The sequence below is a fragment of the Neophocaena asiaeorientalis genome, unplaced genomic scaffold (genome assembly GCF_003031525.2).
Source record: "Neophocaena asiaeorientalis asiaeorientalis breed wild unplaced genomic scaffold, Neophocaena_asiaeorientalis_V1.1 scaffold314, whole genome shotgun sequence".
Taxonomy (NCBI): Eukaryota; Metazoa; Chordata; class Mammalia; order Artiodactyla; family Phocoenidae; genus Neophocaena; species Neophocaena asiaeorientalis.
The window spans coordinates 1,863,594-1,872,117 of NW_020175489.1; the positions used below are offsets into that span (position 1 = coordinate 1,863,594).

At 34.2% G+C, this 8,524-nt stretch overlaps 1 long non-coding RNA gene across 1 annotated transcript; it reads left to right on the top strand.

Moving 5' to 3' along the window:
• Nucleotides 1-2,877: 2,877 nt before the first annotated feature.
• LOC112415720 (uncharacterized) lies at nucleotides 2,878-8,231 on the top strand. The gene is made up of 2 exons (XR_003006363.1): nucleotides 2,878-2,937; nucleotides 7,560-8,231. It is a non-coding gene; the product is annotated as an uncharacterized LOC112415720 (long non-coding RNA).
• The last annotated feature ends 293 nt before the right edge of the window (nucleotides 8,232-8,524 follow it).

Here is an 8,524-nt window from a genome sequence, read left to right on the forward strand (position 1 = left end):
CTAATGGAAAACATAATTCTAAGCCATAGCAAATGAGCCCTACCTACATAACAAACTGCTGATATCACCCTGGAAACCATCTTGAATGTCAAGGGATATGCTCTTCATTTACAGTGTTTGATTGTTCATATAAATATTTAATGAAAATATTATTAGACTATTCAGCTGAGTGAAATAAACTGATGGCACAAGTAGCTAAAGAAGCTTACTTAATATCCACTAAGTGAAGTGGCATAATAATTTATTTTGCATATTATATAAGTCTTGAGAGGTTTTATACTTTTAAACTTCTTAGCACTATTTAAAAGTCATCATTACTGCCATAATGATGAGTTTTTAGTGTATTTTTATGGTTAATGAAAATGTAGCACACATTTTACAGGGAGAAAGAAGACCATCATCCACATAATGCTTGATGAAAATGAGGTACCTGATTCTGAAGTTTGACTTACCGTTAATATAGCTTCACTGAATCTCACCAAAAATGTTAACTTTATACTACATAAAATTACACAGTGGGTTTCTCAAGAGTAGAACTTAAATGATTAAATGGATAAGGTAGAAAGCTTTTTAACTATCATGTGGGCTTTGAGTTTTCAGGAAAATTGCAAGTCACCTGTTTTGAATCATACCTTTAAACACTGTTTTAGTGAGGTGATATAAAGAAAAAATTGGCAAGACAGGTTTTAAAGAATTGTTACAAGTTCATATATCTATGTATAAAATTTTTCAAATTGTCTTTCTAAATGCTGCATATGTTAGTTGTTTTGGAAAAATATTTAAGTTCATACAGATGTACGCAGGTTAGTAAAATACACAGAAAGAGAAAGTATGTGTTCTAAAAATATGTTCTTTGGACATCAGGAACACAGAAGTGGCATCAACTTTTTTTTTTTAAGTTAGTAGAAAAAACAGATGACACTAGAGAGTAAAGCGTGTGTGTGCGTGCACGTGCTCACATGCTTGTAATGTTAGCTCTTCAGTTTACCCCCAGATTATAAAAGGAATAAATCAATCATATTACTACTTAAAGGTGAGGCATAGGGCTTCCTTGGTGGCGCAGTGGTTGAGAATCTGCCTGCCAATGCAGGGGACACGGGTTCGAGCCCTGGTCTGGGAAGATCCCACATGCCACGGAACAGCTAGGCCCGTGAGCCACGACTACTGAGCCTGTGCGTCTGGAGCCTGTGCGTCTGGAGCCTGTGCTCAGCAACGAGAGAGGCCACAATAGTGAGAGGCCCACGCAACGTGATGAAGAGCGGCCCCCGCTTGCCGCAACTAGAGAAAGCCCTCGCACAGAAACGAAGACCCAACGCAGCCAAAAAATAAATAAATTAATTAATTTTAAAAAAGAAATCCAGGACACCAGTGGCTAGAGACAGAGCAGTTGCTTTACTTTAAAAAAAAAAAAAAAAGGTGAGGCATAACAAGCATTTGCTCAAGATTGCTTCCATTCTCCTTATTTGTAAGGAAACAAAGACAGTGAACCCAGATACAGAAAAATGCTTAGGAACACTTCTGAGTAAACAATAAAAAGTAACCTTTATGTTCCTCAAACTTCAGCAGTTTATGATACAAACAAGCTTTGCAACCTGACAAATGTGGGCAGAAATACAGAAGCACATTTAGAAGAGCCTACTAACCATGAGTAATCAGCATACTGTGTGTATCAGTCAGAATATCTTCCAGAAGGAGCAGTGAAGACTCAGTGAATCTGACAAATCCATTAAATAGAAGTGGATTCAGAGAGCTCCTCTATGAACTTCTCTCCCACAAGAATTTACTGAAAATGCAAGCTGGAACCAGTTCTAGAAAATAGCTCCAATTAGCATTTTTTAAAGTTAATTTTGAGGTATAGGAACACTGACAAAATACTTTTTTTAAGGAAAGCGTAAGTCATGTCACAGAGAAAATGGTACTCTATTTTCTAAGAGTATAATTTTATGGGGAATTTTTTGTTTTGCATTTGCTTTCTTACTACCTCTATTAATTTTATCTATTTAAAAATATATTCAGCCTTAGGGTAATGGCAGTCTAGAAAATTAGACCATTTTCAGTCTTAGGTAAAAATATACTAAAACTCACCTGGAAGACATTGCAGAGCTATCAAGGCAGTGAAGAATCATGGAGTCCAGGTCTGGGAGAAGAAAGAAATCCAGGGAGGTAAGCCTCATATTTGAGGGGGCTGATTTCTGAAGATACATCTCAAAACCAGAATAAGAACAAGAGTTTCTACAACCTCCTATGACTCAGAGACAGAACTTGGTATTCACAGAGCATCAAAGAAGAATAATACTGGTGAATTCCCATATATTTTAAGTAAGGGTAAATGTGGGAGAGATTGGCATTTAAAGCTATTTCAGTATACCTTCTCAATCCTGACATTAGATCAAGGTGCTTTGAATTGCTGTGTCCCTGCTCACTTGCCAGGAGCAAGTATAAACTTTCTTTACTGGAATAGAATATCTGCCTAGGTTTCCATTTATTTCTTTATTTTGTGAAATCAAAACAATACAGGCACATGAAGGAACAAAAATTTTAAAGTAAAAACAAAATTAGAAGAAGAGGAAAGGGACTTCCCTGGTGGTGCAGTGGTTAAGAATCTGCCTGCCAATGCAGGGGACACGGGTTCGAGCCCTGGTCCAGGAAGATCCCACATGCCGCAAAGCAGCTAAGCCTGTGCCCCACGACTACTGAACCTCCACTCTAGAGCCCACGAGCCACAACTACTGAAGTCCGTGCACCTAGAGCCCTTGCTCTGAAACAAGAGAAGCCACCACAATGAGAAGCCCGCCCACCACACCAAAGAGTAGCCCCCGCTCGCTGCAACTAGAGAAAGCCCGCGCACAGCAATGAAGACCCAATGCAGCCATAAAGAAAGGAAGGAAGGAAGAAAGGACGGAAGAAGAAGAAGGAGAAGGAGCGGAGGAGGAAGAGGTAGGGGAGGAAGAGGTAGGAGGAAGGGGTGGGGAAAGGGGAGGAATGGGTGGGGAAAGGGGAGGAAGAGGAGGAGGAGGAGGAGAAGAAGGAAACAGACGATAAAAAAGGATCCACAGGGAAACCATTTAATGGAGTTGTCAGACACAAACTATGCAATCACTATTCTTAATATATTTAAGGAAATAAAGCACAAAATTAGATCTTTAGCAGAGCATGTATAAGAATTAGGTGTGTGAGTTATATACATACATACAGAAAATACATTAGAAAACAAATTGAAGCTATTGAACTAAAAAATAAAACAATTAAAATTACGTTCTAAATAGATTAATGTAATTTCATGTTCATTACAGTTGAAGAACGGTTAATGAATTGGAAGAAGTGTCAGGAGAATATAGCTAGAAGAAAGCCCAGAGACGCAAAATGATGGGTTGCGCAGAAGAGAAAGTTAAAAACCTAAGGGCAATAGTCGAGTCGTCTATCATATACGAAAACAGAAACAAAGGAGAAGAGAGAGATATTAGGCAAGAAAACAATGCATATAAACCAGACACAGCAAAAAAAGAAAAATGGTAAATCTACTTAATCTTATAATTTTAAAGTGATTGAATATATAATTTTTTTCAACAAATAAAACTACAGTCCTTCTTGGTTTCACCAGTTCTACTAAATGGTTAAGAAAGAAATAACACTCCCATGACATAGAGATCTTTTCATATCTTTTTATGAGGTAAGGATACTCTTTGAAACTAAACCCAACAATGACATTACAAGGAAGGTAAAATGTAGATCAACTTTACTTTAAACATAGATTCAAAAATTATAAGCAAAATAAAAGCATATCCAATTCAGTATTATATAAAAAGGATGACATGTCATGATCAAATTAGGTTTATTCCAGGAAGGAAAGGTGGGCTTAACCTTTAATAACCAATTTAATTTTTCATATTAACAAAATAAAGGACAAATATATACTCTACTAAATTAGTACAGAAAATATTTGGTAAAATTAAACATCTATATATGATTAAAAAAAAAATTAGGACCAGAAGAAACTTCCTTAATTTGATCATGGGTAGGCACAGAAAACATCAAGGAAACTTTGTATTTGATAGTGAACTACTGAATACTTTCTCTCCAAGATTAAGGCTAAAACAAAGATATCCTCTCTTAACACTTCTATTATGCATTATACCTGAAATCATAGCCAGTGCAATAAGGCAATTTTTTAAAAGGTAAAAGAATGGAAAAGGAGAATACACATATTCATTATTATAATTAATGTGCAAATTTGACAAGGTTGTTGGATACTGTGTCAAAAAGTAGAAGTAAAATTATATGCATGTATATATAGCCTTTGCAATAGCATCGAAGTATTTTAAATACATTGCAATAAATCCTGTGAAAAGTTCTCACAGCATTAGAAATATTGTTAAGTATACCATGTCCAAGAATGAAGAGATTTAATAATTTAAAGATGTTTTTACATTCCCTCAAATTGATTTGTATATTCAATGTAATCCCAGTAAAAATGCCAGCAGGTTATTATTATGTGAACATTGGTAAACTGATACTGGTTTGGAAATGCAAAGGGTATTCTCTTATCAGATATATATGCTTAATTATAAAGCAAGAATAATTACGAAAGTACTGGCTAAGATAAATAAATCAATGAAACAGAACAGCTATATCAGAGCAGCCTCATGAACATATATACAATTTTATATGGTACAAGGGTGGTGCTGTAGACCGGTGGGGAAAGATTTTCATTTCAAAAAAATGGGACAATGCCAAGTGGATATCCCTATGGGGAAAAAAAATAACTTGACCTTTCTTCAATTGCTGGTGCACTACAGACTTTGGGAGGCACAAACATGAAAGATTTTGGAAAACATAAAAGAGCACTTTTATGATCTTGGGTAGAGAAATATTTTTAAACAGGACTCCTAAAAGCATTAATAATAAAAATGATTGAGAAATTGGACTAAGTTAAAATTATGTATCGGAAGTTACCATAAAGAGAGAAAGGAAAATTAATGAAAACATTTGCAGTCCATGTAATCTAGAAAAGACTCATATCCAGAATATAGAGAAACACAGAATCCAAAAGAAAATGGGCAAGAGACTTGAACAGGCACTTCACAAAACACGATATATCAAAATGGCCAATGAAAATACAAGAAGTGTGCAATCTCATTAATCATTGGAGAATGCAACTACAGCATACCACTAAACACCCTCCTGAAGGGCTATAAAGATTGGCAATACCAAGTTTTTACAAGAATTTAAAGCAACAGTATGCACCCCAATGTTCATTGCAGCACTATTTACAATAGCCAGGTCATGGAAGCAACATAAATGCCCATTGACAGACGGATAAAGAAGATGTGGTACATATATATACAATGGAATATTACTCAGCCATAAAAAGGAACAAAATTGGGTGATTTGTAGAGACGTGGATGGACCTAGAGACTTTCATACAGAATGAAGTCAGAAAGAGAAAAGCAAATATCGTATATTAATGCATATATGTAGAATCTAGAAAACTGGTACAGATGAACTGGTTTGCAAGGCAGAAATAGAGAAACAGATGTAGAGAACAAACGCATGGACACCAAGGGGGGAAAGCGGGGGGGGGTGGGATGAACTGGGAGATTGAGATTGACATATATACCCTAATATGTATAAAATAGATAACTAATAAGAACCTGCTGTATGGCACAGGGAACTCGACTTCACTTTGCTGTACAGTAGAAACTAACACAACATTGTAAAACAACTATACCTCACCAAAAAAATAAATAAGAAACTAAAAAGAAACTTTAATATGGAAAAAAAAATTTTAAATAAAGCAACAGTATCTCTCATACACTGCTGATGGAAGTAAATTTTTGTATAAACACTTTGGAAAACCATTTGATATAATCTGTTAACTTTAAAGGTAGATATTTTCCAGGATTTTGAAATTCCTCTCTGCTTCCAACATATGTGGGTACACATGTGCAACAAGACTTGTCACAAAATATTCATAGCAGTGTTATTTAAAATTGCTAAAACCTGTAAGTAGCATAAATGGCTATCAAGAATGAAATGGATAAATGATTGTGATATAATCATTTCATGAAACCATCTATTGCACTGAAAATCAGCAAACCTCAGCTACACATACAACACAGATGGAGTGTATAAACATGCTGATTAAAATATGCTAGACACAAAATAAGGCATTTTGTATTTTAAGAAGATATTAATTCAAAGGACCAAATACATATATATGTTTCAGGCAAAACTGTCCTCCAAAATATATACTTCTTTTAATAGAACACGTTTTATCTGTGAACTTGTAACCCCTAGCACAGTGCAGCATGTGTTATTGAAAGACCTGCTGATTAGATGCATCCTTCAGTTGGGTAAATGTTTTAGTGAGTGAGCTATCTATTATTCTAATTGGATGACCTGCTGTATAATCCAGATGTATTTTTTCTAAGCACTACTGCATTTTGGAGTAGATACAGTGAAACCAAAGGGAATAGAAGGGGAGAGAATGAAACAAAAAAGAACTTGTTACAAACTGTATGACATTGGTCTCTTTAAAGAGATCATTTGGAATGAGTTTCTAAATGCCAGCCCGGGCTGATTTAGTTAGGGAAGGTAAATTGTTTTTTCTTAGACTGAAATAATTAAATAGGAAATCAAGAAGACTACAAAAAAATGGTGCAGGCACAAGTACCAGTGACAGATTTGATTGGACATCTCTAGAAGATGTCACAAATCCGATGATGATTCAGTTCAGTTGAACTATGTCGTTAAGCTTGATGCTCTATCCTAAAATAGAGGTATTTCAGTTATAAACCCAGACCTCTATGCAGGATCAGTGTTCTATGGCAGTGGGAAATATTTATAAGATGCTGTCATTGCCTTTCTTCATGACTTTAGGGAAGGCAAATGGAGTCTTTAGAATTCCAGCCTTTTTCTCTCCAAGTTGAACTTTTTGGCTGGATATTATACTCTTTAGCATTTCTCTGTAATACTAACCAATGCATGGCCAAGGGTAAATATCATAGGGAAATGAGTCTATTGTTGTCTCACTGTAGAAAGAATTGAATCCAAAATACCAGGGAAAATCAATAACTGAAATCCAGGTGAAGAACTCATAATTTGTTCCTCAGAATGTTGAAGCTAAAACAGGATACTGAAACTCTTCCCTTAAGCTTCAAAACAACAATCTTGTAATGCAAGATGGGATCTATGCGACTAAGTAACCAGATTTATTCCTTAAAAGAGAAAGCTGAGACTAGCATATAATTAATATTTGAACATTAATTTTGACATGAAAGAGATTTTTAGCAAGGGTTCTTGTGACTAGATGTCATTCCGGGGAACTCACTGATAATATCCTAAATATACAATGTCATGTCATTCTCTATTTCCATGGAGGAAATAATTTTAACCTACAGCAGCATGAACCCAGTCACATATATTAAGGACTGTTTTGATAGAAAAGGTCTTTGAATTTAAGAATGAACTTATTTGGAAGGGAATTTGTGGTTTCTGCTACTGTGTAGTTGTTGAATAATAAGACTCACCCATCTACTATTACTTTCATGCATTTCCAGCTGAAGCCAACAGGAGGAATCAGATACACTTTCAAGGATCTTTGCCATCATATAATTCTTCAAGACTGATGCAATATATTTTAAGAAGCATAATTCAAAGATCAGAAGACAGAGACATATGTAGCATTGTTGTGAGTACAAATCATTTCTGTAATATTTACAGTTATGGATAGATGGTAGATATTGAGCAATTTGCTTTCTTAACAATTTCCATGAAGAAGAATGCAAAATTTCTTGTACAGAAAAATTTCTTGTACAGTTTTCTTGTACAGAAAACTTAATATATTAAGTTTTCTGATGATGGTACTTTATTATATAAAACAAAGTCTAATATAATACTGGAGTAAATTTTGATACATTTTATGTGGAATCAGCGTATTTTTATAATAACAAGAAATCATACTTCTTTTGTAGAAAATTGTATATCATACATTATTGGTACCAAAAAATATTTAATTTGATTTGCTTAAATAGTTTCCAGATCCTCAAGATCTTATTTAAAAAATTTAATGAAAATTGAACCCTGTAAAAAGTCACTGTGTGGTTAAGGTTAAATTAAATCATATTCTTTTCCAGGCATGGTATTCTCATCCTAAATGTTACCATAACATAGTTGTGATTTTAATCACTATGTCTTTCTGGGCCCAATTTATTAAAATACAACAAAATGAATTTTAAAGTCTACATTCTTATGCATAATATTACATGTTTTTCAAATATTTATGCTATTTACCTTAAATTATACTTTTTAAATTTACTTTTAAATTATACTGTTTTTTACCTTAAATTATACAAAGGAAAGGCATTTCCTTTCTATTTCCTTTGAGTATAAACATTATGAGAAGACACAACATCAGAATACCAGTGTTTAGAATAAAACATGAATTTAAAAAGTATTCATAATTTTCCTTATGGAATAAATTCAAACTTGTCTTTTACTTTTCTTTTTTCTTTTTTTTTTTTTT